This window comes from Pinus tabuliformis, chromosome 1_2 (genome assembly GCF_031772625.1).
Source record: "Pinus tabuliformis cultivar Carrire ecotype Pingquan chromosome 1_2, CPIR1, whole genome shotgun sequence".
In the NCBI taxonomy this organism is placed as follows: Eukaryota; Viridiplantae; Streptophyta; class Pinopsida; order Pinales; family Pinaceae; genus Pinus; species Pinus tabuliformis.
In genome coordinates, this window is record NC_142298.1 from 170116919 (window position 1) to 170142838 (window position 25920).

Below are 25920 nucleotides of genomic sequence, written 5' to 3' on the forward strand. Positions count from 1 at the left end.
ACGCATGTATTAATGTTATCGGGAGTTGGTTGGGTGCGTAAAACCCATATATATATGCTTTTACAATAATCAAAGGCATTTTTCCTTTTTGGCAGAAACAACACAAGTTAAATATGTTTCGGCACATATGGACCCGATGGCATATCGCAACGGACCCAATGGTGGCATTAAAAATTGGTTTATATTAATATCGCATCCATGCGCGTCGGGGGTCCGGCTAAGTGACTTCGTTGAAACCTCTGATTGGGAGCGGACCCAATGAAGGCATCAATCATGGTTTATAACAAGATTGCATCCGCAGTATCGCAATACATAAAGGGTCGCCCACCTCAAATCCTCCGATTGCGATAACTCAGCGGACCCGATGGTGGAATTAAACTTGACGTATAATAATATCGCGTCTGATGCTTAAAAGCCCTGAATGCCGATTGCGATAAAGAGGTAGTGGACCCGATGGGAGCATTAAAGGAAATATATAATAATATCGCATCCGCAGTTCGGCATATATGCGTGTCGGACTTCGTTGAAACCTCCGATTGCGAGCGGACCCGATGAAGGCATCAAAACATGGTTTATAAAAATATCGCGTCCACAGTATATCGGAATACATAAAGGGTCGCCCACCCCAATCCTCTGATTGCGATAAGAGGGGTCGGACCCGATGAAGGAATTAAAAGCATTTCATATTAAATAACATCCGCGGTGTTCGCCCATCTTATAATAGCCTCCCACTTCAAATCGCCGATAGCGATGAAAGGAGCGGACCCGATATATAAATAAAGGCTGGTTAATGGGGCATATCGCATCCGATCCATCGGATCGGACGCCGGGCATGTATTGTTAGCGATGAGGAGCGGACCCGATATATAAATAAAGGCTGGTTAATTGGGCAAGTCGCATCCGATCCATCGGATCGGACGTCAGGAATAAACCATGAGATGGGCAGGCGCCGATAGCAATAAGGATTGGACCCGATATATTATTAGTTTGGATGCATTAAGTTAAAAGCCCGCCTTTTGTGGTTTTGGACCGCTATCATAGTTTTCCCGCTTAAGCCTTCTCTTAAGAGAATTGGTCAAAACAGTTGTGCCTCAGGTTTCGGATCCTCTGGTTTCGATTCATGGTATTATCAAAAGCATGACTATATAAAGAAAAACGGGATCCGGTGGCAAGGTATCGATTATGAATTGAAGATCTTAAGGGAGAATAGATCGGCATTCTTATGATCTGTCAAGGAGCAATCTATTGAACCAAATTCAAGAAGAATGCGCGTAGGATAGTAGATCCGCATCGCTTCGAGGGTATTGCAGTTCAGTTGAGAGCAGCCAACCGCAGGGAAGTAGCAGTCATTCCTTAACTCTGATATAGCGTCTTCTGTTGATTCGCTAAAGGTCTCTGGGTCCGGATATTGGGTTTGTCTTGTGTCTAGCCTCTGGGTGCTCTATAACATGTATGTCCTCTGCATTATGGTATGATTCTGGCATATACAACCTCTGATTAAAAGGTGACCAGATCAGATATTTATTTATAGCTAGTGCTTGGGTTGGCGCGTGGGTGATCTGCTGTATAAAGAAAACATGCATTGATCTGAGGTTTGGGTATTTCTGAAGAATCATTTATACTTTATGATCATTTGATCTTCTTGGATCCAGTTTGAAAATTTATGAAAAGTGGTCCTTGAAAGAAGTAAGGGGGTTGTAGCTCCCTTCCAGGAGAGACTGGAAAACGAGAGAGAGTTGTAGCTCTCTGCAGGTTGCAGCCTGCGTACTGGTAAAGGACTGCACCAGTACAATCTCATTGTAAAAGAAGTTTCTAATTGAAAGAAGATAGAGACATATTGCAGCAGGTGGTTTTCACCCACATTGGGTTTCCACCTTATATCTGGTGTTCTTTGGTGTGACTATCTATTTATCTTGTTCATGCTCATTATTTTATGGTACTGACATACAAAGTAACGATCAATATCTGAAGAATAATTCAAAGTATAAATAAGGAAGATATATTGAAAAGAACTTAATAATACTGATTCACCCCCCCCTCTCAGTATTATTTCCAACAATTGGTATCAGAGCAGGTCCTTCAGAGAAGCTTGATCGCTTGAAGGAAGATCGTTCATTATGAGCAACTACGAGAGGGAAGCATCAATCAGGCCACCGATTTTTGATGGGACAAACTTCAATTATTGGAAGGTAAGAGTTACTGCCTATCTTCAATCTCTTGGTACGGAAGTTTGGGATATCATAGAGACAGGCTACACTTTTCCTTCAGCTACTCCTACAGATCCGGTTGAGAAAAAGAAATATGAAACAAATGCTAAAGCAGTCAATACTCTGTTGGGATGCTTATCTCAATCAGAATTCATAAAGGTTATGAAATATAAATCCGCAAAAGAAATATGGGACAAGATTGTCTTGAGCTACGAAGGAGATGAACAGGTAAAGCGTGCTAAACTTCAAACCCTCAGGATTCAGTATGAAAATCTCAGAATGTATAATGATGAAAGTGTGGCTAACTATTTCCTTAGGGTAGATGAGATTGTTAACTGCATGAAAAACTTGGGTGAAGAAATAAAAGAAGCTATTGTGGTTGAAAAAGTTCTAAGATCCTTGTCCACCAAGTTTGAATCTAAAGTGTCCGCCATAGAAGAAAAGGAGAATCTACGAACTCTCACCATGTCACAGCTACATGGAATTCTAAATGCTTATGAAATGAGAAAAGGAGGTCCTTCAGATAGGAGAGAAGCTTCCTTCAAGGCTTCAGGCAAAGGAGAGTACCTTGAATCAAGTCATGTGTCAGAAGAAGAAGAAGAATCAAATTTTGTCAGAAATCTTCAACGAGGTACTGGCAGATTCAGAGGTAAGTTACCCTTCAAATGTTTTGCTTGTGGAAGAGTAGGTCACTATGCTGCCAAATGTCCTCATAAGGATAAGATTGACAAGGGAAAGGAACCTGTTAGATGGAACAAGAAATAGAATGCAAATAAGAAGAGCTATTACACCCATGAAGACAATGATGGTCTATCAAATAGCGATGAAGATGAACGAGGTAATCCCTATAAACTTTTAATGGCTTTTGAAGATGATGATTACATGGATGATCTAGATATAGATAGCTATTATGAGGAGATGTCTAGACTCAAGACATGCTTAGAAGAAAAGAATGTGATCATTGAGACTCTGCAAATCCAACTTGATGAAAAGGAACAATCTCTTGAAAAGTTAGAATGTGAAATTGTTGGGCTTCGAAAAGAAATTGAGAAAACAAAGGCTCTCAATCTTAAATTTGTTAAAGGATCTGAAACTCTGGATGAGATCATCAATGTACAGCGCTCTCCTCTAATTAAGACAGGTCTGGGGTATAATGGAGAAACATCTCAAGCATCCACCTCGAAGAGTTATCTCGATGCTGCAAGAAGATATGAGCAAAAGCCAAACAGAGATCACCAGGTAAAACAGGGACAATTTCATCAAGAATAAACAAAGACTACCAGACAAATCAGGGACAATTCACCTTAAGGACGAACAAAAGCTACAATCAGCCAAGATCCTCTCAATTTACCTCAAGAATGGATGAAAATAGAAATCACAATCATATGACTGGTAAATTTGATAATCGCAGAAGTTTCTTCAATGGCCAATGTTTCTCTTGCCATAACTTCGGTCACAAAGCAGCTCAATGTGTTGCCTACAAAACAATCATGACTAGAGAAGCTCAAAAGCAAAGAAGTATGACTGGGATTACAAAAAGGACCTATAACAACTTCTCGGCTCTTGAAAATGAAATTGAATGCTCTATTTGTAATAACTTTGGTCATGAAGACTCTGAATGCAGGAGTAGGTTTCAGCAAACAAAGGAACAAGATTCAAGCACCAGAACATGGAGAATAAAGGAACCTCGACCAGAAAGATGTGGGATAGCATTTTATGCAGAAGGTCAGGAAAATCAATGGTACATCGACAGCGGATGTTCGAAGCATATGACAGGAGATAAAGAAAAACTTGAATCATACACTGCTTTAGAAAAGGGAAAGAAAGTTTCATTTGGGAATGATACTCCTGCTGCCATAAAAGGAAAAGGTATTGCTCAATTGAAAGAAAAGGTCAAAGCAGGAAATGTTTTGTATGTTGATGGATTGAAACATAATCTTCTAAGTGTCAGTCAGATGTGCGATCAAGGAACCGAGGCAATATTTAGATCAAATGGATGTCGTGTTCGCGATCTTGATACAGGTGAAACAATGATCAAAGGCAAAAGAACTCCAAACAATCTATACATATTTGAAGAAGGACAACAACAATGCTATATGAGCAAGGATGATGATCACTGGTTATGGCACTGGAGGTTGGGGCATATAAGTTTTTCACAAATAAGGAAAGCATGCAAGTATCAGGCAGTTCGTGATCTTCCAGATATCAAAATTCCAGAGAATACAATATGCAAATCATGTCAGTTTGGTAAAAAAACTAGGACTAACTTCCCTGAGAAGGAAGGATCAGCTAGCAAACCTCTCGAACTTATTCATACAGATGTATTTGGTCCATTTAGGACAAGGACACCTCGAGGACAGGAATACCTTATATTATTCATTGACGATTTCTCCAGGTTTGTTTGGTTAGGACTTATGAAACACAAACACGAAGCATTTGAAAAATTCAAATCCTTCAAAGCCCTAGTCGAAAATGAATCAGCTCACAAAATTAAGTGTCTCAGGTCTGACAGAGGTGAGGAATTTACCTCAAATGAATTTTTCGATTTTTGTGAAGAGCATGGAATAAAAAGGGAATTCTCTACAACAAGGACTCCTCAGCAAAATGGAGTGGTGGAAAGGATGAATAGAACAGTCCAACAAATGGCTCGTGCCATGCTTGATGAATCTGGAACTCCTGCAACCTTCTGGGGTGAAGCTGCATATGCCGCGGTTGTTATTCTCAACAAAAAAAATGTCCGAGTAAACAACACTCAAACTCCTCATGAGCTCTGGTATGGTAAGACTCCTTTGGTAAAGCATTTTAAAATTTTTGGAAGCAAATGCTATATTAAGAATACTGATGAACAACTTGGCAAACTTGAGTCTAGAGAAGATGAAGGCATTCTCCTTGGTTATTCTCCTTATAGCAAAGCATATAAGTGTTACAATAAAAGACTTGGAAGAATTGTTGACAACATTGATGTAGTGGTTGATGAAAAAGGATACATTCCTAGGCAAGTAAATCATGAAGATATCAAAGAGGATGAAGACTACCCTTCAAATCAGATTGATAATGAAGAAGAAGAACCTCAAGAGGCTCCAGAGGAACAAATAAGGATAGAAGAAAAGACTCCATCCAGGCATGTTCAAAAGAATCATCCAGAATCTCAGATTTTGGGGCAGAAAGAGGCAGGCGTACAAACAAGAAGAACAATAGCAGAAGCCTCAAGCTACTTGGCATTGCTCTCCTCCACTGAGCCACAAAATGTAAAAGAAGCATGCAGAGATGAATGTTGGGTCAAGGCTATGGATGAAGAACTTGAGCAGATCGAAAAGAACAACACTTGGGAATTAGTTCCTAGACCAAAAGATAAGAATGTCATAGGGACAAAATGGATCTTCAAAAATAAGTTGAATGAAAATGGGGAAGTAGTTAGAAACAAGGCAAGACTGGTTTGTAAGGGATATGCTCAGCAAGAAGGAATAGAATTTGAAGAAACTTTTGCTCCTGTTGCTAGACTTGAAGCTATCTGAATGTTCCTTGCTCTCTCAAGCTTTCAAAAATTCAAAGTATTTCAAATGGATGTGAAATCAACTTTTCTGAATGGAGATTTAGAAGAAGAAGTATACATTGAGCAGCCAGATGGGTTCATTCTTGGGAATGATCCAAACCTTGTATGTAGACTGAAAAAGGCTCTCTATGGTCTTAAACAAGCTCCAAGGGCTTGGTACTACCGTTTGGACAAATATCTTCATCAACAAGGTTTTTCAAAAGGATCAGCAGATAGCAATCTTTATATAAAAATTGAAAATGACAAGTTGCTAATACTTGTTGTGTATGTAGATGATATTATTTTTGGCAGCAATGAAGAAACTATGAGTCAAAACTTTGCCTCGGTAATGCAGAAAGAATTCGAAATGTCCCTGCTAGGTGAACTGACATACTTTCTTGGATTGCAAATCCAACAAAATAAAGACAGTATCTTCTTGTCTCAAACCGAGTACCTCAAGCATATTTTGAAGAAGTATGGCATGGAAGATTCAAAACCAGTATGTACTCCCATGGTTACAGGATGCAGTCTTAGTGCGAATGATGAATCGGCTGCAGTTCATCAACCAACATACAGATCTATGATTGGAAGTCTACTTTATTTGACAGGTACCCGACCAGACATCATGCATGCAGTTGGAATAGTTGGAAGATTTCAGGAAAACCCAAAGGAAACTCATCTTCAGGCAGTAAAGAGAATCTTCAAATATCTTCAAGGAACTCAAAACTTTGGCTTATGGTATCCTAGAGATACAGATCTCACACTTCATGCTTACACAGATGCAGATTGGGCTGGAAGTGTGGATGACAGGAAAAGCACAAGTGGTGGTGCTTTCTTTATGGGTTCTAGATTAGTATCTTGGTTCAGCAAGAAACAAAGTTTGATTGCTTTATCTACAGCTGAAGCAGAATATGTGGCTGCTGCATCTTGTTGCACCCAACTTCTTTGGATGATGCAGACTTTACAGGATTTCCAAATCACTTGTACTCCACCTATCCCCATCTTATGTGATAATACAAGTGAAATCAACATTTCAAAGAACCCAGTCATGCATTCAAAAACCAAGCACATACCGATCAAGTATCATTTTCTCAGAGAACAAGTGCTTGAACAAAAGGACAAGTTGGAATACATTTCTTCTAAGGAACAAGTGGCTGATATATTTACCAAACCATTGCCCAGGGAGACTTTTGAATACCTCAGGCAGAAGCTGGGGGTTGTCAACGCATCATCCTGCTGTGAATTCTTAGATTGGTGCTTGTACGCGAGGTTCTGATGGGGTATACGTGTACAAGGTTTAGGGGGAGCATAATTCATTGTTGGCATTATTGTATTACAGAAGGAGGAACATGTTGGGTAAATGAACTGTATCTATCCATGGCAATAAAGATGCTGAATTATATTATATGTAGGCAGTATAGCGCGGTTCCTATTTTATATATAGCCAGAATAGCTCGACTTTCTATCCTAAAGTCAGAGGGGCAAAATCAGGAGGAGCAAGCTCTCAGGGGGAGAAATAGTTAGGAGAAGCAGATATCCGCCCTTTGCCCTTGATGTCAAAGGGGGAGAGTGCTTTTTGGATGGTGTTGTTGCCATCAAGTCCAAAGGGGGAGATTGTTGGCATTATGAACATATGTTGAACTTGATGGCAACCCTCTCTTAGACGGTCATTTCTCTTATATACACCATGATGGGGACAAGAAGAGCCAAGAGGAGAGAAGAAAGGCCATATACTCATGTATTAGAGAAGAAAAGCCATATACGCATGTATTAATGTTATCGGGAGTTGGTTGGGTGCGTAAAACCCATATATATATGCTTTTACAATAATCAAAGGCCTTTTTCCTTTTTGGCGGAAACAACACAAGTTAAATATGTTTCGGCACATATGGACCCGATGGCATATCGCAACAGACCCGATGGTGGCATTAAAAATTGGTTTATATTAATATCGCATCCATGCGCGTCGGGGGTCCAGCTAAGTGACTTCGTTGAAACCTCCGATTGGGAGCGGACCCGATGAAGGCATCAATCATGGTTTATAACAAGATCGCATCCGCAGTATCGCAATACATAAAGGGTCTCCCACCTCAAATCCTCCGATTGCGATAACTCGGCGGACCCGATGGTGGAATTAAACTTGACGTATAATAATATCACGTCCGATGCTTAAAAGCCCTGAATGCCGATTGCGATAAAGAGGTAGTGGACCCGATGGGAGCATTAAAGGAAATATATAATAATATCGCATCCGCAGTTCGGCATATATGCGCGTCGGACTTCGTTGAAACCTCTGATTGCGAGCGGACCCGATGAAGGCATCAAAACATGGTTTATAAAAATATCGCATCCACAGTATATCGAAATACATAAAGGGTCGCCCACCCCAATCCTCCGATTGCGATAAGAGGGGTCGGACCCGATGAAGGAATTAAAAGCATTTCATATTAAATCGCATCCGCGGTGTTCGCCCATCTTATAATAGCCTCCCACTTCAAATCGCCGATAGCGATGAAAGGAGCGGACCCGATATATAAATAAAGGCTGGTTAATGGGGCATATCGCATCCGATCCATCGGATCGGACGCCGGGCATGTATTGTTAGCGATGAGGAGCGGACCCGATATATAAATAAAGGCTGGTTAATGGGGCATGTCGCATCCGATCCATCGGATCGGACGTCAGGAATAAACCATGAGATGGGCAGGCGCCGATAGCAATAAGGATTGGACCCGATATATTATTAGTTTGGATGCATTAAGTTAAAAGCCCGCCTTTTGTGGTTTTGGACCGCTATCATAGTTTTCCCGCTTAAGCCTTCTCTTAAGAGAATTGGTCAAAACAGTTGCGCCTCAGGTTTCGGATCCTCTGGTTTCGATTCATGGTATTATCAAAAGCATGACTATATAAAGAAAAAGGGGATCCGGTGGCAAGGTATCGATTATGAATTGAAGATCTTAAGGGAGAATAGATCGGCATTCTTATGATCTGTCAAGGAGCAATCTACTGAACCGAATTCAAGAAGAATGCGCGTAGGACGGCAGATCCGCATCTCTTCGGGGGTATTGCAGTTCAGTTGAGAGCAGCCAACCGCAGGGAAGTAGCAGTCATTCCTTAACTCTGATATAGCGTCTTCTAATGATTCGCTAAAGGTCTCTGGGTCCGGATATTGGGTTTGTCTTGTGTCTAGCCTCTGGGTGCTCTATAACATGTATGTCCTCTGCATTATGGTATGATTCTGGCATATACAACCTCTGATTAAAAGGTGACCAGATCAGATATTTATTTATAGCTAGTGCTTGGGTTGGCTCGTGGGTGATCTGCTGTATAAAGAAAACATGCATTGATCTGAGGTTTGGGTATTTCTGAAGAATCATTTATACTTTATGATCATTTGATCTTCTTGGATCCAATTTGAAAATTTATGAAAAGTGATCCTTGAAAGAAGTAAGGGGGTTGTAGCTCCCTTCCAAGAGAGACTGGAAAACGAGAGAGAGTTGTAGCTCTCTGCAGGTTGAAGCCTGCGTACTGGTAAAGGACTGCACCAGTACAATCTCATTGTAAAAGAAGTTTCTAATTGAAAGAAGATAGAGACATATTGTAGCAGGTGGTTTTCACCCACATTGGGTTTCCACCTTATATCTGGTGTTCTTTGGTGTGACTATCTATTTATCTTGTTCATGCTCATTATTTTATGGTACTGACATACAAAGTAACGATCAATATCTGAAGAATAACTCAAAGTATAAATAAGGAAGATATATTGAAAAGAACTTAATAATACTGATTCAACCCCCCCCCCCCCTAGTATTATTTCCAACAAATTTTATATCAATCCAAGATATTCCAGGTATATAAGGTATAGGACATAATATCTCACGAGAAGAAGTTAAATCATTGATATGATTTCAAGTGAATATTTTCAAAAGGATTGCTTGAAACATATGGATTTCAATTTTGCATTGGAGAAAAGGAAGATAAATTTGTGATTGAATAAAAATATGAAAAATTCATATTTAGTGGGGTGCATGCAATCTGGATTAGCAGGTTATGATTATGATATTGGTAATTTATTGCTATGTAGAAAGGATTTCAAAAAGTTTCATTCAATTGGTAAATTTCGTCTATCAATAATTCATACAAGATTGGAAAAATATTCCACATTTTATTCAAAAATTCATCATGGACGAGAGATTTGGCCATCAACAAATACTGCAATGTCATGGATGCAAGACTCCTTTTCAAAGCATGGAGAGTGTATGCCAAATAAAGAGACAATACATATTCTAGATAACTTCTCAAGATGAGAAATATTCAACTTATACAAAGAATATTCAGAAGGTGCTGAAGGAGATGGTAATTTCATTACATTTGCATATTTTACGAGGATATGGAGGAAAGAATTCAACAATGTTTGTATTCCTAAGAAGTCAAGGATGGGGGTTTGTTGTACATGTGCTTATATTAAATCAATAAGGTATAAATGTCACTTGGGGGAGAAAGAAGTATGCATTCATAACATTATTTTTTAAAATTGGATAGTTATCAACTATGAAAATTCATTTATTAATAGGTTTCTTTTATGTTATGTGAAAATTCCGTTATCAAAGCACTTCAAAAACATCAAAATCAACAAACAAGTGAAAGGAAAAATTTGTATAAGCATTGAAATAAGTGTTATGATAATCCAAATAAATATTTGGGTTCAATAATTAATCGCATGGACCAAAAGAAAACACTTCTACAACATTTTGTCCGCACACCAAAAAATTACAGGAGGAAAATTTTATTCAATTTCACTTGGTTGTATGGTATTTAATGGGAAAATGTATCCAAGGTTTTACTTCACAACTCCAAATATTCATAATGATACAAATTTTACCATAACCATAATTCATGATGTGCTTTCTCATTGGTATGGTCATCTTCCTGAAGTTTTGTATCTACAATTAGACAACTCTAGCCGTGAAAACAAAAATCAAATTGTTTTTGGATATCTAACCATGCTTGTTGAATTGGGAATTTTTCAAAAGGCAAAGGTTGGTTTCCTTCTTGTTGGTCACACTCATGACCATTATGATATTTTCAGTTGTTTTTCAGTAACATTGAGGTGGAAGGATGTTGGGAGCCTGCCATCATTAATTGAATGTATTAGGAAATCACACATTCCAGAGCCTATTTTTCACATGTTGGAAGAAACTATTGACATGCAAAGGTTTATTCTGGGATCACATGGTGAAGAGAAATGCATTGAACAAATTAATGACATTAGCGTCCAACATCAATTTCCTATCAAAAAAATTGATGGGAAAACACTTATATGGGGAAATAAGTATTCAACTACTACAAAATGGGGGTCATCATTAGGTTTAGCACTTTTGAAGTTCATTCCAGATCAACCAATATTTGCATCAAATATATTGTTATTACAATCAATTGTTTAAATCCATAATGCATGAAGGCATAAGAGATATAAATTATTCTGAATGGTTGGAAGAAATTAAAAAATCTATTAGATATACATGAGTACTTTGATGTTGCTAATTTATTTTGGTGGGAGTTTTTTTTCAATAATCAAAGTGATATCATGTCCAGATCAAGAAATGAAGATACACGTTTGAAGACTCCATTTCTTTGGCCACAAAATATGCCAAATGAGCACGAGGAAAGAAACATTGTTGAACAAAAACAATCTCATGGTATTATTAATTTTGCACAGGTATAGGAAAGATACATGTATATTGTGTTAATTTTCCATTGTTCTATGTTGTTACAATCACTTTTATCCCAATTCTTAACTTCAATTAGCAATCAAATCAATATTCTTGTAATAAATAACAATTATAGATAGAACCGTAAATGCAATGTAGAGTATAAGACAATCAAGAGTAATAGCAAGAGACAACATGATTGGTCAAAGACCAAGGAAAAACCCCACATGGGGAAAACCCTTTCAAATTATTTTTCTTATTATATTTCCATAAAATGTTCATAAGAGCAAGTAGAATGTTCTAATTCATCAATCAAGAGCCAAATTCAATCCTTTGACTATCCAACAAAACCAACCAAACAATATCAAGGAGATGAGCCTAATAGACAAATATGATCACAAAATTGATCCAAGTTGGAGGTCAATCATCAACAATGTTTTAGGTCACAGTCACAGGGATATAGTGACAAACAATGTGGTTGTAGCCCTCTAGTTGCAGAGAGTAGTACCCTATCAACCTAGAAACTATAACAAAATTTTCCTCAATCCAACCCTGCGGATCTAGCTTAATTTATTCTCCTCGCACGTGTGAGCCCTACAATTTCAGACCTATATGAACCAATCCAAAGAAGAGAGAGATCAAACCTCCAAGGGAAGAAGAATGAATATTTGATTAATGTGTCAAAATGAGGTTAACTTGTCTTGTATTCATATGCTTCCAAGGGGTGCCTAATTTTTCTTTAAATCTGACTTGTACTTTTGTCCACATGTGGGTTTTCACCTTAAACATATATTTTTCCTTAACCAAACTAAATTATTCCAAGGGCTAGGAGGGGTCTTTCTTGATGAGGAAGGCTATCCAAAGGAGGGAATTTGTCCTTGATCTATCAAATTAACATTCCTTCTCGGCTAGGGAGAAATTAACGACTACAACATACATCCCATATTAAATATCTTGTCATTGTCAAGTCAAATGTCATCACTGCTCATCTCTGCTCATTTCTACTCATCTCCACTGAACAATCTCAAATACAAAGAAGAATAATTTGACATCATAAGGGAGCTAAAGAAACCACCCTCTATTAATAGGTGAGATCTACTTACAACAAGGGAAAGGATCATACTCTGTCCTATTGACCTGGGAAAATATGTAAGATCTACTGAAGGATCACACTCTATCATATCATTTAGTGACAATAGGTGTGGAGTACTGAAGAAGGTATGTTTTTATTGATTATTTTGTCATCTTTTCTTTAAAACTCATAACCCCTTTGCATCATGAACTAGGTAGATAATAAGAAATTATGGCAAAATCTATGGGATTTGTATGTAACACAAAACAACTAATAATTGCCATTTTCTTATGCAGAAAAAGGGAAAACGAAAGATTGTCGTCCCAAAGAAAAAGACAGGGCAAAGTTAACTGCTGTCCCTTTGGCAGGGAACCACATGCAGACAAGGCAGTCCAAATTGAAGCGTATCAACCAAGGAAAGGAAAAGGAGATATCGAATCAGCGCAAGAGAACAAATGGATAACTGGGAATTAAAAGTTTGGAAAATCCCGCTATCTTAACTATTTTTGCATCATTGATATCTTCGTTCGGCTGTCATAAAAAGGGGCAGCACTGCTAATCTGGGGAGGACGACCTGTTGTTATTCTTATGTAATTTCTCTTTGTATTTAAAACTTTGATCATCGACTCTCGCTGAGAAGTGATTCACTGTAACTCTGCTATGATGCTTTAATATAAATCTGGTTGTTGTTCCATCTTTGATCCTGGAATAATCTCACGCGGTGTGTCCCTTGAGGCTAAGGGTCTAGCCTTGGTGTAACACTTGCTCATGTACCATTATCTATAATTCGTGCGTGGTTTTCATTATCAGCTTTGTTTGGTAATCTGATGTGTTTTGTTATTTTACATCAAGGTTCTGTTATATTTACAATATCGTTCTCTGTGATAGGAATGTCGTATTGTTCATTCTGACTTTGTAACACATTGTCGTTCCTTTAATCATTGATATAACATTACTGTTCCTCACAGAATGCTATTGCTGTTCAATTACAGAGTAACCGGGCTGTAACATTCATAAGTTGGTATTACTGTATTCATCTATTGTCATGCGGAAAGAGTCGATTTTGCGGAAAAAACTGACCTCCCTAGAAGCTAAGGCTTTCTAGTGACAAACAAGACAAATAAACACTACCTTTATCTAAACATGCATTTAGAATACAAGTAATCAGGTGATTATAACATACCTTTAGTCCAACGCTTTGTAGTAGTCCAGCCTCGCTGATCCGGATGAGCTCCTCCTTCTCTTCGAAACCTGCATTCACTAACAAGCCAAAAGATTAAATAGCACCTGATAAACTTATAAAATAACACATATCCATCATACAGACCGAGGAGTATATGAAACAAATCATGAATAACAATTTGTTGAGAAAAATGAGTTCATTTGTATTAAGTGGAAACAAAAGAAACCATTACAACCTGAGCCTTGGTGTTGTGCAGGTCCCTCCTAGGGTCCAGCAAGAGTTTTCCTTTACTTTGATCAGCTCACCCACTTCCAAATAAGGCTAGGAAAGGATGGGAATCTCTCCTCTCAAGCTTTACAAGGGAGTCCTAATTCCAGCAGCATCTACCCTTAGGAATGTTCAGCTTTCAACCTCTCCTCCTTCTGGCCCAATGCCTGTATTTATAGTGTTCTAGAGGAAGTTAATCAGGTCCACCATCAATGGGATAAGCCCCTCTTTGGATGGGATAGCTCCCCTTTACAGACAGAGCGTACAAGTACGTAGGTATTGTGAACTTGGGGTGCGTACACGCAGGTAAGGCTAAGAGAAACTGCGTACCCAGAGATATATAGATTTTTAAAGACTTTCTCTCTTTCTTGGAGTTTGACATGGAGAGCAGAGGTATGAGACTTGCCAAGGAGGATAGTATGACAGTTGATGGAGCCATACTAACTGAAAATAGTCATGGTGACTAATTTTAGTGTAACAGATTGCCCCCTAAAGTGCGAAGCCTGTAGTAGATTAGGGTTTCATATCATCTAGGAAGGGTGAAGTACTTTATCATTTCAAGGATTATCTTGTGGAGAGCCCAGTCGGAACCTGCAAGTATTCAACACAAAATACATATATAAGATCACATCATTGCTGAGGTAGGCATTCCCATACTCAGATTGAAAACTTTAACTAACAAACTAACTACTGCTCTGATATAGGAATGATTTTGCAATACATCATAATCATAGACTTGTGTAGACACAGTATGGACGCAGCCATCTGTTTATAGTTGGTCTACTATACAATGAATACAAAACTCCTCGCAGCCTGGATGGTGGAAACTAGATCCAGGGTCTTCATTTCTACTTCCCGAAAAGGTACGATTCTATCCATGCGAATAAATGAGTTGATGTCGAACATGGTAGAAACCACTTGATTACTAGTCAATGATGTAAACTGTTAACAAGTGTGAGAGAGACCACCAGTGATGTCAATGGTTCTCAAAGTACCCAGTACAATCCATGAGATGTGAATGAATGAGTTGATGTCGAACATTTCATGGAATCCTTCGATCGAAAGTCAATGATGTAAACCGTCGTCAAAGGCGAGAAACCTGACATTGATGCATGCAGATTTCAAGGTACTGACGATTTCTAGGTCATCTTTCTAGATAATGTGCTGATGTCGATAGAAAGCGACCCGTTGCAGGCAAGCCCACAACATGAAATCATAGATCAAGTTGAAGAAATGTAGCTGTAAGGACTGACTCAGGGATGGTCGAGATGGATGACGGGTATTTTGCAGATGAATGGTTTATTTGCAGTGACCTCTTGAACACATAACGACACAACAGATGGCTTGGTGACATTTGACCCAAAGTTAATACCCGGCTGAAGACTTTCAATGTGGTTTGATCAACTGTGAGGCAAAGGATTTCCCAACCCAGGTGAATGAAAAGTGTCATGTTCAAGAGTGGTGATAAGGCTTCTTCTGAGACAAAGGATAACAAATAGGCTCATTTTTCTCTCTTTTCCCCCACCATTTCTGGCAAGTACCTCTTTATTTTTTACAAGCTTGAGGAGGATAACATATGCTTGATTATAAGCTCATCCTTCGGATGAGTCCAACTTAGTTTTGATTCGAACCCTAAGAAGGAGTGGTCCGTTCCTGTTTGTAATCGAACAGGTCCTTTACTGTGAAATTTTAACGAGTCCAGTATAGGAGAAACTCGGCGTTTTTCAATTTTAGAGAGTCTGAAAAAACTTAAGAAGACTCCAGGGTTGAACTTTTTCGTAAAGTTGTGTCTCCCAAGCCCGAAAAAGTATAAAATAATACTTGAGAGAACCGCTTGATCTTATGACCAAGGAGTACTTTCATGATTAGTGTCTTTGACCTGAAAAGTAAAAAGCGATCAAGGACACGTCGTTTTATTTCCAGTATCGAATTTGAAACGACAAAAATCCGGCAATCTTTTCCTGTTTTTACAGTCAGAAAAGGGCTATAAGGGGACCGTCTTTTAATTCCGTTTTAACGAGTGTAAAAGAAACGCTCGGCAATCTTTTCATGTTTTAGGAGTCAGAAAAGGGCTTAAAAGATGACTCTGATATTTTTGTTTGTGAAAAAATGACATTTTCCCTGAAAATCCTTTTATCCTGCGCAAAAACCAACACATTACTCATACCTGTTTAAAGATAGATAAAAATACTTGAAAAATACCTTTTCATGGTGGAAAATAAACAAATTTGACATTCATTTACTCAAAAAACCTATAAAAAGGGCTTTTACCATTTCATTTTTACCATTTTACTGTTGAGGAGAGAAAAAGGGCTTTTGGCAAGAAACTTCCCGTGGACATTGCGGAGAATCCGACCGTCGACATCGAACGCCGTTTCATCAGGTAGTCTACAACATCCTCCCTTGCATTTCCATCCGTTTAGAATTTGTTTTTAGGCTTTAGTTTTATTTTTTGGAGGCCTTGGGGGTTTCAAGGTCCGCTTTTCGGGGTACGCAGGTGCCCCATGGGTGACCTGCGTACCCCGACATTTTCTCAATTGGGAAAATGCCGGGCGTACGCAGCTTGCCTTAAGAGAACCTGCGTACATACGCCCTGTCTCTAAAGGCGGGCTGCGTACACCGCGGAATGGATTTTGAAACCTACATTTCTCCAAAATGAACCAAAAACTTTTAAATTTATGGACTCTAACAGATGTTTTATGGTGTGTAGATTGCCCACCATGCTTGATTGGCGCGAGAGAGAACACGAAGATGTTGATTTGGCCGCGATTAATCACCAACCTTCCATTGATGCTTTGAAGGCATGCGGTCTTTACAAATACTGGGCCATACCTGGCATGAGGGCCCAGGTGCGCTTTCTAGAGTGGCTGGTTGAAAGGTGGAACGTTCAGGATCAATGCTTTTACATTGGAGGGCACTAGCTCGAGATAGAGCCCTCTGATATTTACTTTCTCACTGGTTTGCCCAAGAGGGGCAAACAATTGACTCTGTCCGGGACTAGACCGGGTGGCCAGTCCATTGCTAGTCTCCGACTAGAGTGGTGTAATAACCAAAACCATGATAAGGGGATAGAAATCAAAAAGATATCCCGACCTGAACTTATGGTAATTGCCTTTACAGTTACCAGACTTTGCGGGGCTGCCGCTTTGCACATTGCCACTGGATCCCAGATGCGGATGGCGATTGATTGCTATCGGGGCACCATTTTCAACTGGTGCGATGCTGTGTTGGCCAACTGACTAGGACCAAAAACGGACAGCTGAAGACTTTTGGTTATGGACCTTTAGTTGTGAGTTTTGCCCTAGAGAGGGTTCCGATGCTGATCCCACAGCAGCTTACTGTTGAGGGTAGGCCTCCCCGAGAGCCTAAGTTGATGCGATGGGTTGCGGTGATGGCCCGTCATCCTGACGAGGGCACGGAGGTTGTCCAATTTAGACCGGAGTATTTTCACTGGTTAGAGAACCAGGTCTTCTCGATGCAGGATTTTCCGTATGTCGGAGTTGACTTTCGTGGAGATCCGGACATGATTCTTCCACCGAGAGAACAGTGGGACGACACAGGTACTTCATTTTTCACAAGTTTTTAAATTATTTACTTTTTTTGTTTTTATATCGTCTCAAAACTGACTGACAATTTTTGAAAATGCAGATGTAGGCCCACAGCGTCCGGCCAATCTCCGGCCTTTCGAGAGGAGAGTACCAGTTGCACCAGCACCGGCCCCACAGGATGCGGCCGCAGAGACCTTAGCTGAGTTGGAACAAGACCTAGAGCGTCTTACGGCAAACATACCAGAGACGACTATAGACGATATTCCTATCAGACTTCAGCGCTATGTGGTCGCAGTCCCAGGACCTTTTAGGAGGTTCTTGTGTAGGGTAGCCCGTGCAGTGGTGTCGTATAGAGAGCACCACCAGTGATTGGATGGTCACTTTTGTAGACACATGTGACATTTTGGTTTTTTGTACTTATCATTTTTTCCGATCATAAGGTGTTTTTCAACCTATGATCGAAGACGATGTATTTTTTGACACACTCCTATCTATATATATCATTATTACCGGCTTATCTTGTTCAACATGTGTGATGAAATGTTTTTAAATTTACATGTATGATTATCGCAAATGTCTGTCTAACATTCGAGAAGCAATTGCATCTGCCAATGTATTTAAAGACCTTGGAATATGCTGATATTCAATGTAATCAAATTCACGTTCCAAGAGACGCACTCTCAAAAATAACCTTAATAACACTGGATTTCTAATGGCATATACTCTATTAAGCTGTAATACAACGAGTTCAGAATCTAACCTCACTATCAAACTCCGAATCCCAAATGAAATAGATTCAGACAATAACTCAATCACTGCACTGTATTCTGCAATGTTGTTTGTTGTTTGACCGAGGCTCACCCCATGCATAGAAACTAACTCGTCAGAGGGCGAATAGATAACCCAAGCTGCGGAAGAGATATTCCGTGTACTACAACAAGCACCATCAGCGAATCCAATGTACGTTTGGAGAGGCGTCGACATCTGCAATATCAAGAGTAAAACCAAGATAAGCCAGAATAACGACGAAAACACACTCTCTAAGCTAAGCACACTGTCTATACAAACAAACACACCAGCTAGAAAGAAAAAACTAACCTAACTAAATCTCCATACCCATCATTTAAGCATAATACCTCTTTAGGTAAAGTCCATTTCTGGGTTTACCCAAAGAGTCCCCATCAAAATCTACCAGCTCATAGGCCCCTTTTGCTAGCTTTCGCTTGACAATGTAGGGCCCATGCCACATAGGAACGAATTTTTCAGCACCTAATTTATCGTTAGCATGATCATATAATAGCACAAGGTCTCCTTCCGAAAAATTTCGAGGGGTCACGTTGCGATCATACTGAGTTTTCATCCGTTTTGCGTGAGTCTCGATTGCCAATGCAGCATCACGTCAAGTCTCATCTAATTGAGCTAAGTATAATAGACGCTTCTCCTCTTCGGAAGTAGCTGGAAGTAATTCGACAGCCATTTGAAGTGACGGGATTTCGTATTCAATGGGCAGCACTGCTTCCAAACCATAAACTAGTTGGAAAGGAGTGAACCCTGTTGATGTTTTCACTGAGGTTCGGTACGCCCAAAGCGCGGAAAATAACATGTTGTGCCAATTCGACCGATGAATACCAATGATTCGTCGGATCATGATAACTAAAAATTTGTTGATAGACTCAACCAGGCCATTGGCTTGTGGATAATAAGGAGTTGAGCTATCGTGACGCAAACCAAGCTGGCCTGTAAGTTCTGTCATCATAACGTTTCGAAAATGGCGCCCATGGTCAGTGATTATCGCTTGTGGGACACCAAACCTAGAAATAATGTGATTGAATATGAAAATTGCAGCTGTCTTGCCGTCTGCCTCGAATGTAGGCATCACCTCGGCCCACTTAGTAAAATAATCAACCGCAAGGATGATATACGCATGCCCCCCGGCCGAGTGAGGGTTACATGTAATAAAATCGATACCCCATTTCGCAAAAGGACCAACGACAATTATAGGGTGGAGAGGAGCAGGTGGTGCGTGCATCTTGCGATCAAACACTTGACAGTTGTGGCATTTCCGGACCGCAATAATACAGTCTTTAAACAAGGACGGCCAGAAGTAGCCAGCGCGCAATATCTTTTGGGCTGTGGCATACCTAGACATATGACCGCCACACGCTCCAGAGTGACAGTCATTCAAAACCCTTTCAGCTTCCTCAAGAGTTAAGCAACGACGAAAAACCAAGTCCGCCCCACGTCGATAAAGAGTATATCCAATAATTTTGTATTGTTGGGACTGGAATCGAATTTTCCGACGTTACGACTTTGAGACTTCGGGCCGAAAGGATTGGGTTTGGAGATAGACAATTATATCCCCATACCACAGATCTAAAGTGCTGATGAGAAACAGAGATTCGTCCGCAATGGGTTCCTCTGCCACAGTTTCCGTGTCAGCACGCGGGAAATCACACATCAACTCTGCAAAAACTAAAGATTTCTTAGACTTAGACTTTTCAAATTCCAAGTCGAACTCCTGCAGGATAACGATCCATTTAGAGTACTTGCCCCCTAGCAATTGTTTAGTCAAAATGTAGATCATAGGGTTGCAATCAGAAATGACTGTAGTTTTACGGAGAAGAATGTAGTGACGAAAACGTTGGACAGCTTGAACGGCTGCCAAGGCCAATTTCTCCACATGTGAATATTTGAGCTCAGTGGGATTTAACGTCCGACTAAGGTAATAGATCACATGTTCCGTTCCGAATTCGTCTTCCTGGACTAAGACCATTCCAATGGTGGAATGAGCGGCGGCGAGGTACAAAAAGTAATCTTGTTTGTAGTTGGGAGGATGCAGCAACGGTGCATGGGTCAACACGTGCTTGAGCGCATCAAAAGATTTCTGAGCTATCTCATCCCAAGAGAGTTGAGCGTTTTGTTTCAACAACCGGGTAAAGCCCTTGGTAATCTCGGCGTAGTTAGGAATGAATCGGCGTAAAAAGTTTGCTTTCCCCTGCAAACTTTGGAGTTGGCGAAGACTCGAAAGAGGAGGCAATTTGATGATAGCTTCTACCTTCGAGGGATCGACGCGGATGCTGGCTTTTGAAACTACAAATCCCAGCAATCGTCCCACTTCTATGCAGAAGACACATTTGTGTGGGTTCAACCGTATACGATAATGCCTACACCTCATAAAAATTGCTCGTAAATGGACAAGGTGATCAGCTCGATGTAAGGAGTGAGCGGGCAGATCATCGAGATATGGTTGCAAAATGTGTTTGATGTCATGAAATGCATAAGACATCGCCCTTTGAAAAGTGGGTCCGGCATTCTTAAGCCCAAAAGTTAATTTTCAATAAGAAAATGTCCCCCATGGACAAATGAAAGCCGTTTTTGGTTGATCGGCAGGTAGAATATTGATTTGGTTGTAACCGGAAAAACCGTCCATAAAGGAAAATATTTCACTGCCGGCACAATCATCAATTATTTGATCGATATAGGGTGTTGGATAGCTGTCCTTGGGACAAGCACGATTGATATCCCTATAGTCGATACATATTCTTATTGTTCCCTGTTTTTTGTTAACTAGAACAATATTCGATACCCAATCCGTTAGTGGGATCGGATAAATGAAACCTGCTTTCAACAGCTTCTCAACTTCTGCTTTAATTGCAGCCGCTTTTTGTGGGTGAATCTGACGCAAACGTTGCCGGACAGGTTTAGCATCCGGGTAAGTCTTGATCTCATGGACAACAATGGCGAGATCAATTCCTGGCATTTCCTCGTAAGACCAGGCAAACACGTCGCAGAATTCTTGAAATAGGGCCTTGTATGTCTGAATTTCGTTATCTGAACACGAGGCACCTATATGAATGTGCTCAACAATTCCGGGCTTGATTGAAATGTCAATGGGAATAGTGCGAGAAATGTTCCCCAAATTCAGCTCTGAATCAGGATGTTTCATTGGACTCTGAGCTTCTTTGACATATTCAGCTGTAAAGATTGATGAGAAATCGTTTTCAAAACGATCATCCTCAGGTAAAAACGAAGATCTATGATGGAGATCTTCCCATGGTAAATCGTCTACGCATAGGACTTCACAAAGTTGTTCGTCAGATGACACAACTTCGGGAAACATTATTAATTTCGAGGTTGACGCGAAAAGGGATTCCTCACAGACCACATTCATTTGGTCGATTTTGGTTGAACTCGGGTTGGTAAAAGACTGCACGGCTTCATAGGCAATTTCATATGGACTCAAAGGCATGACATCACCAAATGAGTCTATCTCAGATTCAGAAGGAACGATCCAAGGGTCGTCATAAACAATGGTGTCTGAAGTAATCATATGAATAGATGCGAACGAAGACACGACGTTGATTGGAGGAAAAGGAAAAGTTCCCAGTAAACCGGCATCTTTAACTAATCCTACGCCAACATCCTTGTAAGGGATAGTCGTTTTACCGACATGCTGGATACTCTCTGAAGAGGCTGGGTCGGATGAAAAGTAAGCCAGTTGGTCTATGGTTACGATCTTGCCATTGTGTGGAAACTTTATTACTCTGAAGACCGATGAAACGACCGCTGTCATAGCGTAAGACCAACTTCGACCCAAAAGAAGGTTGTAGTCTAGAGGGGCATCAACCACCTCCACATCTAGACTAACGGTTTTTCCTTCAACCCCTATAGGCAAATCCTGTAGAATGCCAAACGGATGGAACCCACGGCCATCAAAGGCCTTAAGAATTGTCGGGATTGATTTAGTGAAGGAGAACCAAGCGATCTCCAGCACTGTATCGACATAATACACGTGGAAGCTCCCTCATCAATTACAGTCCGATGAATAGGCCTGTTTTTGACTATCACTGGGATCTGGAAAGCCATCTAATGAGGCAAACGCGGTGTACTATTTTCTAGATCAAAGATTATTAGGTTCGGGTCCTAAACATCAACAACTCCTATAGCCGACAAAAGTAATTTTCTCTGTGCTGGGCATGATTGCAGCACTTCTAAAGCCGACATTGCTGAGGGTGAAACAGCTAAATCCTCAACAATGTTGTAATTCTGGACCGCTCTCGCATGTGGATTGAAAGCAGACCTTCGAAGTACACCCTTGGCGGGCGGTTTGATTACTAAGTCAGGGTTAGGTTTCTCGATCTGTAGTGGATCGGAACCGGGAGCTGAGGTTGATGGATTTGAATGAGAAGATTTTGCTTCTTTCGATCCATCAACAGGACTTTTACTACCATAATCTTGCGATCGAGTCGCAATCCTTACATGAGACATCATCAATATGGGTTCTTCACTGGCACCCGAGGAAGAACCTATCATCTTACTCTCCTGCTTTGGAAATGGATCTTTCAAAACAACAGGAGTTGGGGAACCTTTGACAATTTTCACAACCTCGGCCCGATGAGGGCAATCTCTTGTAAAATGATCCTCTTCACAAATAAGACAAGGATATCGAGGTTTGCGCTTTTCGTCATTGGTTTCCGACTTTTCTGTTTTCTCCTTTGGAGTCTTGTCTGCTTTACTCTTCTTCTTACCTTTCTTCTTCCCACCGTTTTTTGATTTAGCCGTAGATGACTCTACAGCATGGATATCAGCGGAAATTTCAGGAGAAGATTCTCCTGTCGGGAATCTGGTAAGGTTATAATGGGCGAAGAATTCTTGGAGGACTTCTTCTTGCTTTTAGTATTCACCGTACCAATCATGCCATCAGCAGCATGAGATCCCGAAGGAGCAGCAACGATTTGATTTGACTTTGGAAGATCTGGGATCTTTTCGTGTAACGTACCTGACTGAGTGTAAACTAAGTCAAGGTACTGCGCTTGAGCAATCACTTGCTCCTCAGTAACTACTTCGGCCTTAGCTACGTCTTCAGTAATCTTCGGTAATAATGATTTAACAAACCATTCAGCTAAGATTTGGTCCGGGATAAAAACTTTCACTAATCGCCTTCGACGTCTCCATTCATGTATATGATTGGAAATATAAGTGGACGTCGACTGTTTTAATGAAGTTAGTAGCTCCGTGCCATTATCATATCTGACCGGCAACTGAAAATGAGTTAGGAACGAGGTAGCTAACTGACTAAAATTGTAAAAAGAGGCCCGTGGTAACTCAATGTACCACTTGGCCGCGAGACCAATGAGCGTACGCTGGAAAAGACGTAAGCGGATCGAATCATCCGAGATGGAATTTGAAGCACACCAGAGGTGGTAAGTCATCACATGATTTGACGGATCCTCTCCAGACTTACCTTCGAACTTGGGTATGTCACTGGGCAACTTATTTGGCATTGGCGGCCAAAATGGAAGATAATTTATTGGATCGTTCGTTAGGCGCGACAAGTCCGGTAAATCCAAAGTTGCGATAAACGGTAACTGCTGATTAGGATCCCTAAAACTCTGGGTCACAAGACCAGTCCCAGGAGGAGGATATCCAGGATAACTTGGAATAGGAATCGCATTCGGGATATTGTATCCTCTTGGAAAACCAGGATTAACCGGACCGTACTGGGGTTGCTGAGGTTGTTGATAAGTGTACCCAGGATACGGTTGATACTGGTAAACTCGCTGTTGGACAGCAGGCCCGTATTGGTACTGTCCCTGGTACGGTTGATAAGCGAATTGTGGTTGACTAGTGACAACCGTACTTAAACCAGGCTGTCCTACAGGCATCTGAACCGTAGTTTGAATCGTGGATCCAGACAAGGGTAAATATGTCTGAGGAGTAGTTGCAGAGACAGTAGAAACCAGAGCTGTCGATACTCCAGAAGTAAGTGTGGTGGAAGGAACAGATGTTGCGGTAGTTGCAGCAGTCATTTGAGATGGAGTACTAGGTGCAATGGGCGACTGAGTAACTGCCGAAGGTACAGAAGTTTGAACATTAGACTGGACTGGTTGCTGGGGTGAACCAGCAACTAAGGGTTGTCCAGCTTGAGATGACAACTGTACACTTGGCTGCAATACCTGTTGAACTTGCGATGGATCCCACACTATGTTCATTCCGGGGTATTGACCCATGACAGGTTGAGGATATTGAGATCCATAACCAGATTGAGGGTAGGATTGATAATTGAAAGGTACATTTCCCGTACCTTGAACATAAGATTGACCTTGGGGTGGTTGATAACCTTGACTCGAGTACTGACCTTGAGGTAGATACCCTTGAGGTAAGTACTGATACTGGGGTTGACCTTGAGGGATAAATTGATACTGAGGTTGACCTTGGGGTACATATTGAGGCTGGGGTTGACCTTGAGGAATGTATTGTACTATGGGTACATACTGTCCTTGAGGTTGCCCCCCAGACTCAATTTGTGTACCTTGAGGTTGCCCCCCAGGCGTTAATTGAGGCTGCCCCCCAGGCGGTAACTGGCCACCTTGAGGTTGAGAACCGGGAACTGAACCTGACATCATGTAAATGTCTCCTACACCCAACGGTTTATTACCATTGTTTCCAGCTAATAACCCATGTTCAATGGGTTGAGGAGATGCTCCCGCAAAAGTACCAGAAAGTGACTGATACCCAGAGGGAACCGAAGGACCGCCGTACAAGAAAGATTCAGGAGATTGAGTGAACACGGATGACTGACCAGACATATTTACAGGAGTATAAATACCTCCAGGTGGATAAGGAGTACGAGGTGGAGAAAAACTTATCCCTGAGTTGTCCAAATAATTAGTTAACGAAAGATACCAAGTAGTACTTCTAGGAGGACTGTAAAAGATGGATTCACGCTCCCTTAGATCAATAGTAGGTTGATCTTCAAGGATAGAGACGCCAAATTCTTCCTCTGGAGCAAGTTCTTCAATAGCTATCAAACCAGCAGGAAGATTTTCGGTGATGACTCTTTCTACCCTAGGTGAATCAGGAGCACTAGAAGTTGGAGTAACAGGTTCAGATATTTCAGGTTCTTCGCCTATATCACTAGTAGATGAAAAACTACCAGCAAGCTCAGAAACTGCAACAGCTTCGGGATTATAACCTGTTTCTAGACCTTGGTAATCTGGATGGACTACCAACGACTACTCTCCTTCTTCAGGTGAACCTACTTTACTGCCACTAGGAGTTACAAGGACTTTCAAACCTTCGTAATGACCCGAGACGTCTTCAGGAGGTTCTCCCCAAAGTCTACGGGACTTCCTCAACAAATCGGCCACGGTAACAATCTCAGGAGACTTGCCCTGAAGTCTACGGGATTGTCTCGGTAATTCAGCCACAGTTAAAAACTTTTAACTACTGCACACGCAAACAAAGTAAAATCTCAAAGCAAACCACCTAAAGTCTCTAAAGAACCAAACAAATTCGAATCACACGCCTAAAGAATCTAGGGCGTCAAACCATACACAAACAGTAGCCTTCCGGACCGAAAACACTAGTTGGAGATGAAACCCAACATCGCCGAATTCA